The 10,369-nt window shown below is 33.9% G+C and overlaps 1 non-coding gene across 1 annotated transcript; it reads left to right on the top strand.

Moving 5' to 3' along the window:
• Positions 1–216: 216 nt before the first annotated feature.
• On the top strand, positions 217–334 carry LOC122271632 (U5 spliceosomal RNA). The gene has a single exon (XR_006226512.2). It is a non-coding gene; the product is annotated as a U5 spliceosomal RNA (small nuclear RNA).
• Positions 335–10,369: the final 10,035 nt, after the last annotated feature.

Here is a 10,369-nt window from a genome sequence, read left to right as displayed (position 1 = left end):
GGATATAAAGTAGAAAAAAAGATACTCTCCATTTTTTCCGTTTTTCATTAATTTTGCGCATTTTTCTTATGGATGTATTCTTTGTGATGTCTTTCTCTGAATTGTTCCATCTGTATTTTCTACTTGACAATGACTTATAAGCCTATATATTGAGCACACAAGTCAGCAAATGTATGTAATTTCAATAAATCAATAAATCAAGTGAGTACCATGACCATGCTCTGGCTTTTCTTCATCAATCGTGCTAATCTTTCGCCTTTTACTAAAGATTACCGTGAAGAGGAGCATCCTAATGAGCTTAAGCTAATTTTTGGAATCCCACTAAGAGGGATTAAACAATAAAGAAAAGATTTGTAGCGTAAGTTCTGACAACTACTAAATCTATCACTCGGTCATCCCCTCAGAAATTGGAGTCCGACTGAACGAGTTGTAGAATGATTGAGTTGAGTTTTATGTGAAAAAGTTGAGAATTTCCACATTCCATTCTGCGAAAAAGACATAAATTATTACTTTACTCTTATTATTTATTTCTATAATATTCACTAAAAAGTTATTAAAATTTTAAGCAATTTTTTTTTAAATACTAAGATTTAAAAAGAGAAATTCCGTTCTCGCCTGTTTCGTAAAGAGAAAGTCCAAGATCGATATAAAAGCCATGGCAACGAAAAAAGCCAAAATATAAATTCAGTTAAGTTTTGGTGCTTTTAGCACTTTGGTGATAATTCGTTTTTGAAGTTTTTTTTTTCTTCCTTCTTATCCTTTTTTCGTTCTTAACTCTAGACCATGCGTCTATAATACACTAGTAGAGTTCAATTATTACTCATAGATTCTTAATCACACATCTATGCATGCCTAACAAATTGTAATTGCCTAACAACTGTTGATAAATTGTAATTTACTGAAATAAATATGAATAATAATTGCATAAAGCAGTTAAATTTTTTATATCTAATGGAAAAATGAAAACAAAGCGTTTTTTTTCCCTTTCCGAACAACAAAATTTAAAAAAAAGTGCTCAGTGGTGCCATCTGTTGGTTCTTATAACAGATCCTTATGTACTAAATTAATGCTACCAGACAAGGATAAAATAAATGCAAAATTATGGAAATATCCAAATTTCTCATTATAACAACAAAATTAAATAAATTCTTGTTTTCATACCAAGCATTCTTTTCTTTTGTAAAGGAAAAAATTTTTTCATAATATGTAGAAAAGCTATGATGAATTTCATCAATAAGGTGATATTTTTTGGTTGACAACATTAGTAAAATTTTACTTGCGATTACGTTTGCATTTTACTGTACGTTTAATAAAGAAATCAGTATTCTATAATATAAAGTGGTAAATTAATGTCATCATTCATAGTTTTTAAATGCCAATAACTCAACTACAAAAGTTTTGTGATTAGATTTTCGCTGTAATATCATTATGAAAATATTTGTAACGCGAAGAATTATGAGTTTTTATTTAATATTTTATCTGACATAAAAGCTTTTTTTATTTTTTATTTTAACATTTTACAAGAATAAAATAAGGACCCATATTGGCTATTAAAAGTCATACTACTATATTGCGTACTACGATATACATTGTTTATAGAATTACGTCTGATTCATTGTATACGATATTATATATGTCATCACTTGCCATAAAAATGATTACTCAGTACAACGATTATTTTAATTAATTACATTAAAAACTGATGATATAGATTAATTTTACTGAAAACTAATAATATTGATTAATTTTGCAACAAAAATATTATATCGATTAAATTAACTAAAAACTAATATCAATTATTAAGTAAAACATTTAATCGATTAATGTTTTTACAAAGTTTTGATAAATTAAAACGATTAATCGATGTAAGATATCGATTAATTATATATCGAAATAATGACAGTCACTGCTATTTGTCACTGTTACTTTTGGGTCCCAGTAGCAGTTTAACCCATCTCTAATCTAAATTATACCATCCGCACATATAAATTTGTGCAGACAGCTTTGGTTTTGTGCGTAATTGCAACGATCGATGCCTTCGTATTCCAATTTTTAAATATTTATAGAATTTAATATTGTTAAATACTGGTAGATATTGTAATAGTGTAATAATATAGTCGCGTTTTGATACATTGGTGAAAATTGATTACGATTCTATTTTTAAGAGACTATTATCCATTAGCTTTCATTGATGACAATGCAGGGACAACACAATGGCATGTAGTGACGATATAGAACGCCCTATGATAGCCAGATACAGTTAAGATATATCAGATTTACCGTTTCGTTGTTAACGTGTAAATAAGAGAGAATGCTCAAAATGTTCTGGAGTTTCAAAAGTATTTAAAAGTTTTAATCTTGCGAACTACATCATACTTTTGAAAATCAAAGTTTTTTCTCATCTCAGATAAAATCATCATTACCGTATGTTAGTTGTTCATAATTTGGAAGAAGTAGGCGTTACTGTTTAATGTCTGTGAACCATTTTTGGTTAATAAAATGTTCTTTGCTCTTTGGATCATTCACTGTCACAAATATTGGGTATATTTTCCTCTTTACTCACTAATTGGATCATCTATGAAAGCTTTCCATCTTCTGTCATTTGTGTTTGACTTCTTCCATGTCTTGCAGATTGCTTTCAATTCATGTGAAACAGTCCTTCGCCTGTTTGAAAGAAAATCTTAATATAAAGTAGAATTATTTTTTTAAATAAGAGAGGATTTTCTCTCCAAGTGCTATGAAATTTCATAAAATTTTAATTGTCTTAATCTCGTCAACTACATTACATTTTTGAAAATTTAATTTTTCTTACGTAGCTCGCGGTTTGACTTAAGAAGGAAATTAAAAATTCAAAGTAGCCTTAAACTTCGTCAAAAAACGTAAGAAAAATGAAATTTAATATAAAATCTATTAAATTTCAATTAAAATGTATAAAACTTTGAAATACATGGAAATGTTGGAAACTTCATTAAAATATTACAGGTTAAAAAGATTCAGTAATCAAAATTCAATATTTTCTCAAGAAATTTCATTGCTTAGAAGGAAACATTTGAAATTTCAGCACTAGTCCTGTTTTACTTAAGGTCGGAATTTAATTTAAATACTAATACCCAGACAATATTTAATTAAAATATTTATTTTTGATTTACTATTTTTTTGAAAAAGAATTTGTCATAAAGAGAATTGCTTGAAGGGATAAAAATTTTGTGACAAATTAATGATTAGAACTCCAAAATTCATGATGTACTAGTAGCCAAGTATATCCGCAAATTTTTTTTCAGAGACCGATTGCAATTCTTTGTTTACTCTCAAGGGCTGTTTAAAATCTTCTCTGCGGTTGCTTCTAACTTCATGTATTGGCTGAAGGTGCCTTTCTTGAAATGAATCAGAATCGTGCTGTAGCAAATTGTATTATGTAAATATACGAGCTTGAGAAAATGAGAAATAATTTTTTTAAATCCCTCTGAGATCGGAACAGCTTAATTGGTAGGGCATTAATCTCGCGTTCGATAAAACGGGAGTTCAAATCCAACCTCCAAAGAATCCCCGTGCATTAAGTGGTGACTACTTTAAATTTCTCGGGGTCACATTTTCCTCCAAGTTTCGATAACAATTCAATAACTCAGGGGTTACTGATCCAGCAGGAGTTCCCTTGTCTACCGGGAGGGGTTCAAAATTACTTGACTACGGAGTAACATTGGTAGTCTAAAATTCAGAATTGGGTATGTATGCTGTTCAACGACAGTTCTAAATTAAAATAAATCAATCTGTTGCTGTAATAATTTGTATGAGACATAGAGATAGCTTGTGAGACAACAACTGCATGCTTCTCAATATTAAAAAAATACTGGATAAAGAAAATATTACAAAAATATCAAATTTGAAGCGTTTTATATTCTTTTATTTTAAAAATTCGATTGGTGTTTTTTTATTAATTCGATGTTCATGGCTACAAATGCGCAACATAAATTGTGAGAAAAAAAGTATTTTTGGAAAACATTTACTTCCAATTTCATAGCTGCCAACTCTTCCGGTTTTCCCGGAAGATTTTATTTTCATATTAAAAGTGCTTGCGAAATTAATGTTATTTCACTTAACTTTTTGACTTATAATAATAATTTTAAATAAGTTTGACCACCACTACATATAAATAATTACAACAAATATATAGAAGCATATTATTCCTTACGACCGCATTCACTCTTAGTATATACTAATTCGTGACTTCCGCTTCTGCGGTTTCGCTCGCCACTCTACCCTTCTCTCCATCGACAACATTACAGGCGCCCACGGGCATCACCATAGATGAAAGGGTTAATTGTCCGCTTCGCGGACAGGCACTCTGTACACAACTCCAGTTCAAGTTCTTACAACCGCGAATTTCATCCTGATCAAAATATAAATATATTTTTGAGGAAGATAGTTTTTCTGTAATTGCTACCACTTGGAAAATTCATTCTCGAAAAGAGTGAATGTTGGCAGGTATGCAATTTATATACTAGAACATTATTGTGCCTAAAATACAATCTCAAATTCCGAGACTAGGAGTATGGTCCACAAGAAAAAGAGGACGAAAAATGACGCCTACTGTTGTTAAAGCTTAAATTGGAATTGTATCAAATTTTAGACTATTTCCTTCTCTAAGCTTTACTGTAAACAGCGTAATTTGTTAATAATCCTTCAAAAATTCAGTGCAAGAAACCGTTAAACTTCTGCTCTTAAATATTACAAAGTCAAAAAAAAAATTCATAAGTTGTTAAAACTTAAAAACTATTTCAATCACTAACGAACGCAGGTCTAAGAGTTTGTTGTGAAACGTTCGGATAGAGAGCATATCGGAAGCTAGTTGCATTACCAACTTTTTTATGTCTTAAACTCTTTTCAACCTGTTCTACAAAGTAACACCGGTATCAGGCAACACCTCCTAGAAGTATGAAGGCCTCAGCACGGATCAATTTAGTAGTCCGATGTGACGAAGTTAACTGCGCAGTTGATGAAAAATAAGAAAGATGTCATTAGGTTCGGGGTACTAAGCTGCGCAGTGGTTGAAAATGCGATATATGTCATTACATTTGGACTACTAAAGGATATTTATGGTAACCCGTGCAGAGGCCTACTCTTTTCTAGGAGGTGTTGTATCAGGTCGTGTCTCTTTATTGAAACAAGGACAGCAAGAACGCAGTCCCACCTTACTACCAGGAATTATGCTTGCCAAGCAACCTCCAGCAGCGCAATGAAAGGTCATGGCAAAGAATATATAAGTGAGGAGAAGACCTCCAAAGTGGGGAAGTATTGCTAGGAAAACAACCTGCCTCCTTACAGAGGGCCCGCTCCCAAAAAACACCTTTCTCCTTGTCTTCCCCCCTCATGTAAACAGCTAAAGAAAAGTGACTCAAACTCCGTATGCCTTTGTTCTTTACAGACTTATATGGTTTTGAAAAAGGTTCACTTATTAAATAAGGAAAATATTTACTTGTGACGAATACATTAAAAGATAAATATAATTTATTATTTTAACATAGGTGTATAATTTAAATAGATATCCGTCACTTAAAGATGGCGAAACATTTGTTGTTAAACAAGTTTAGAGACGCTACGATGGATGAAAGATGTGCGCATGCGTCGGCTCAAAAAACTTTGGCCCTTTTCCTGTCAGACAGACGGACCTTGCTGGCCCCTGCTACGTATCGGAGAAGCTAGACTTCTTCTCACATTATATATTCTTTGGTCAGGGGACGGGGAGGCTTGTTTTTGGTTAAGCCTTACCCCAAGGCCAAGTAAGTATAAACATACTATGTAAATGTTCGTAATCAGAAACTCCTGCAATTCAATTCGTTAACATCATAATCAATCAATTATAATTAAAATTGGTAAATGCTAAAATCATAGCAATGTAGTGTATTTTAAGTGGTGCATATTCTAACTAACTAACTAATACAGTTGCATCGGAGTACCTATCCGAGGGGGATATCTGCTTTTTCGTCGAAAATAAAATTTAAATGGAGGATGGGAAGGGTGATGCTGCGTTTAACTGAAATTAAATCTCAAATTGAAGTACTTATTTGAAAATAAAGTCTGGGTTACGTACAAACAAGTTAAATCGCAATTTGATACTTTAAATGAATACAAATACAAAATAAGAGATAAAAAATAAAAATATTTACAGTTATATACTAGATGGGGAAGACTCCCTCACCTCCCCCCGGTAGCCGGGCTTCTCTGGCACAGAGTGCATAGTTCGTCGAAGATGGAGGAGATAATATTAAATTATCGGTAATGTTTTGATAACACGCAATCGCTGAGAAAGAAAGCTGTTATAGGGCTTAATTTAACGGTATTATCAATAATATCCAAGTCTAGTAATTTATTAAAATCACTTGTATAACAATCTTTAGCACCCTTGAAAAAGGAAGTGTTTAGTTTAAAAAGATATTCGTCGATTTTATTTATTTTTAGATCATTATAAAAAACGTTATTACGAACAAACCAGGGTGCCCCGGTGATTCTCCTGAGAACTTCGTGCTCAAAGACTTTTAGTCTTTTCCTATAAATGTTTGTAAGAGTCCCCCAGACCGGGGATGCATAGCAGAGAATAGGTCTAATGCACATTAAATGTATGTATGTCTTTTTGTATGTTGAGTCATTTTGCTCTCACTATTTAGCAGTGGTTTTAATGCTTGGAAAGCAGCTACAGCTTTTTTAAGAATATCAGATATATGTATTTTTCCAGTAAAGGGAACAATTAATGTTGATTCCTAAGTATTTGACATTAGAGAATTTCTTCATTGAATAGAATAATTTTTCTTTTATATGTTTTTCGAATAGTGATTTTGTGTTATTAATTTTTACTTTCCACCTGCTGCACCAGGTTTCAATATCTGTAATGTTATTTTGCAGTCTTTTGATAGCATTATTAACATTTAATGAAAAATAATAGTTAATATGATTTCTGATTATAATATGCCAAGTCCGCCGAGATTCAGAGTGGGCGGATCTTTAACTTCAGAGACGGCAGGAGTTTTTATGCTATAGTGTGAAAAGTCGGCGAGCAAACCAGCAAAGTTTTAGAGCCTAAATGTCGCTATTGCCAATTTTGAGTCTCCAAGCATAAAGGCAGACCTGCCCTTGCGGTTTCTTTTTTCTTTAACAAACAGCTCGTGATGTCGACTTGCAAATGTCTGCAAAGACAAAACGAGACTTATCGGCAGCGTGTTTACTATGAAAGTTCGCTGACGCAAGATGCAAGATATAGGTGGTAGCTCAGCGTATTGGCCGAAGCGCCATTTACTGATTCATCTATACTGGATTAGTCATATGTTGTGAAGTCATATGTACCTAAAGAGAAATAAAATAAAAAGTGATTCACAGCGGTGAACTGTGACTAACAGGATTGGGAATATCCTGAGTGAAAGTGAGTCCAAGATCATTTCTGTGACTCGGGAAGCAGGGAACGTAGGAGCTTAACTAGCTCTTCGTCCTGAAGGAGTTCTTTCATCTCTCTGAAGAGGTTCAAGAATCTGCTGGCACTATATGTGGCTTTGGCTGGGCGTGGTTTTCTGTTTTTCGACACCTTCCTGGGTCTTGCACCGCAGCCCGAAAAACAGGCTGGGTGCTCACCATTACAGTTAACGCAGGTGGCTGGAGTTGTTCTGGGCTTCGTACACTGGTACGTGGGATGTGTTCCGGCGCATTTCATGCAGGCAGGGTTGGGAGAAGTGCAGCTTCGTTGTGTATGTCCGTATTGTTGACACCGGTAACACTGTATCTGGAATCTTCCTCCACGAAAGAGTTCTATTCTCACACTCTTTTCTAGTACTGAGCTGATATTGAAGATTTTTCTGGATTCACTGTTGTCTGATTGGATAACCAGAAAAAGTGGGAGGGGCCTAAGCTCCTGACCACTCCTTCTTTTGAGTTGAATTATTTTCTCTGGTGAAAGTCCAAAGTTTTTCAGGTGTTTTTCCAATTCTTGTAAATCGGAATCTATATTCAATCCTCTAATCAGGGTCTTTAGCTTTCTACTCGAAGAGTTGTTATCAGATGAATTTGGAGTGGGAGGGTCCACCGTCGCCGGGGCTTCGGTTTCTTCCTCGGTCTCCGCCGGTACTGGTACCGCAGGGGTTGCGGGAGCTTCAGCTTGGTCTGGGTGGTTTCTTTCACCGTCAGATTCTAAGTCGATTTGCATCGCCGTGTTGACGCAAGTCATAAGCTTCTTTTTCTTTCGTTTTTTCATCTTTTCGGGGCAGCCCGGAGTTTCTGTTGTTTCCGCAGAAGGATTCTGTAGAATTTCTGTGGGCTCTACGCTGGGTGTGCAGTCGATGCTTTCAGTCTCTGGAATATCCATCTTTTCTATCGGAGTCAGAGTAGGCCCAGTCTGCACAAGAGTTTCAGTCCCAGTGTTTGTGGCTTCCATCATTTCTGCTTTCTCAAGCTTGGTTGATTCCTTTGCAGTCCATTCCTCTTTGATCATCAGGTAGCGTTCGAGTTGATATTCCATTCTGATCCTATTCTCATACGCTGTTTCATTGATGCCGCGTTTGCCGTATCCTTCGAACTCCTCTATGGCATTTCTGCAGAACTCGATTCTTTTATCAATATTAAAATTGTCACGAGTAACAATTTTATTGGCATAATCATGACACTGTTTTCTGATCTCATCATGGTCTAAATTGGGAGGAGGCTTTGAATTAAACATTCGTTTGCCGCCTCGTCCAAATCTATGATAGGAAGACATTTCAGCACAGGAGCTCAGTCATAAAACAACCTCACTCCACGAAGTCTCAAGAGAGAATCAAATAAAAAGTAATATTCATACAGGCTCTGAAATATATTTTAAAAATGAGACAAAAATCTGAAATTGTGATAGTTGTAATTTTTTTTTTTTTTTACGTTGAAGTAGGAATTGAAAAATGAATACTGAGAAATTTTCAACTCCTACGCCTCTGCTCCAGTAGAAAATTTCAGAACTCAAGATTATTTCTCTAAAAGTGAATTATAAGTACGTTTATGGGGGTTTAGCTAAAGAGAGATATAGCACCCCGAAGTTTTGTTTTGCTATATTATTAGAATATCGACGCCTAGTTATGGACATGCACTCGTTTCTGAGTTTACGATGAATGCAAGATCTCGCCTTCTGACAATTGAGGTAGCACTTAACGATGCATGGGAATTAAAGAATAGAAAAATAATGAACTGGGGTAATTAGATGATCAGAAATAAATTGGTAAAAAGGGAAATATTAAGAGGCCTCTAATTGAAATTTCCAACAATGCGATTCTAAGAAAAGCAATGTCCAATAATATGAAATAAACTTGATTGATTGAAAATTGAAAAATATGAGTAAGGTAATAAGTGCAATCGAAAAGCCATATGATATAACTTTAAATAAAACAAGTGACAATCTATATACGAAAAATAAAAGTGGTAGGAAGCTATTTGTAAAACTGAAAAGATAAAAGTGCGGGATCTAACATGGGTACCCTTTACCTCCGCAGCTTCCCGGAAATGGGGTATTGCTTGTTTTCAGAGTCATGCTCAGTCAAAAATTCTATTTTTGGGTTTTTCTACCTTGAACATTTTGGTAAAACAATAACACTCCTTAAAATTTCTTTGCTGGCATTAGACATAATGCCTCAATGTTGCTTCTTCTATTATTGTATATTTTTTAAATTACAGATAGAGTTCTTATAAAATTTCTAAGTTTTAACTTTCTTTTGAAGGGTAAAATCCATCGTCTCAAAAAGGAATAGGAAAGTTTTCATGTATCGTGCTTGTTTTTTTTTTTTTTTTCCTCGGCGAATGTCTTTTAATTTGGACATACTTTAAAAGGCGTGCTAAAAAGTTGAGCATTGCTCAAGTTCAATGCGTGCGTGTTTAAGAAAATAGAGATACGACGAGATGTATGTTTGAAATGGATATAGCCTAAACAGCGTATTAAGAAAAATGGGCATAGCTGAAAAGTAATATTTATACTGGCGGAAATATATTTTATAAATGGGACAAAAATTTTGATAGCTGTAACATTATATCATTTAATTGGGTTTCTTATTTGTTTTTTACATTGAAGTAGGTATTGAAAAATGAATATTGTGAAATTTTGAGCTCCTAAGCCCCTCCCCCCAGTAGAAAATTTCAAAATTCAAAGTTTCATTCAAGGTACATTTCTTTAAAAGTATGTTTATAAGGGTTTATAGGTATAATAAGAATGCCTATAGGAATTAATCTGAAGAAAGCAATAGCACTCCGAAGTTTTCTTTTCTATATTAATAGAATATCGATGCCTAGTTATGGAAATGAACTCGTTTCTGAGTTTGCGATGTATGCAAAATCTCCATTTCAGGCGGAGCTTACCGATTCATCGGAATTAAAG

This window comes from Parasteatoda tepidariorum, chromosome 5 (assembly GCF_982258835.1).
Source record: "Parasteatoda tepidariorum strain Cologne lab strain chromosome 5, Ptep-v5.0, whole genome shotgun sequence".
Lineage (NCBI taxonomy): Eukaryota > Metazoa > Arthropoda > Arachnida > Araneae > Theridiidae > Parasteatoda > Parasteatoda tepidariorum.
This window is presented reverse-complemented; position numbering and strand designations above follow the sequence as displayed.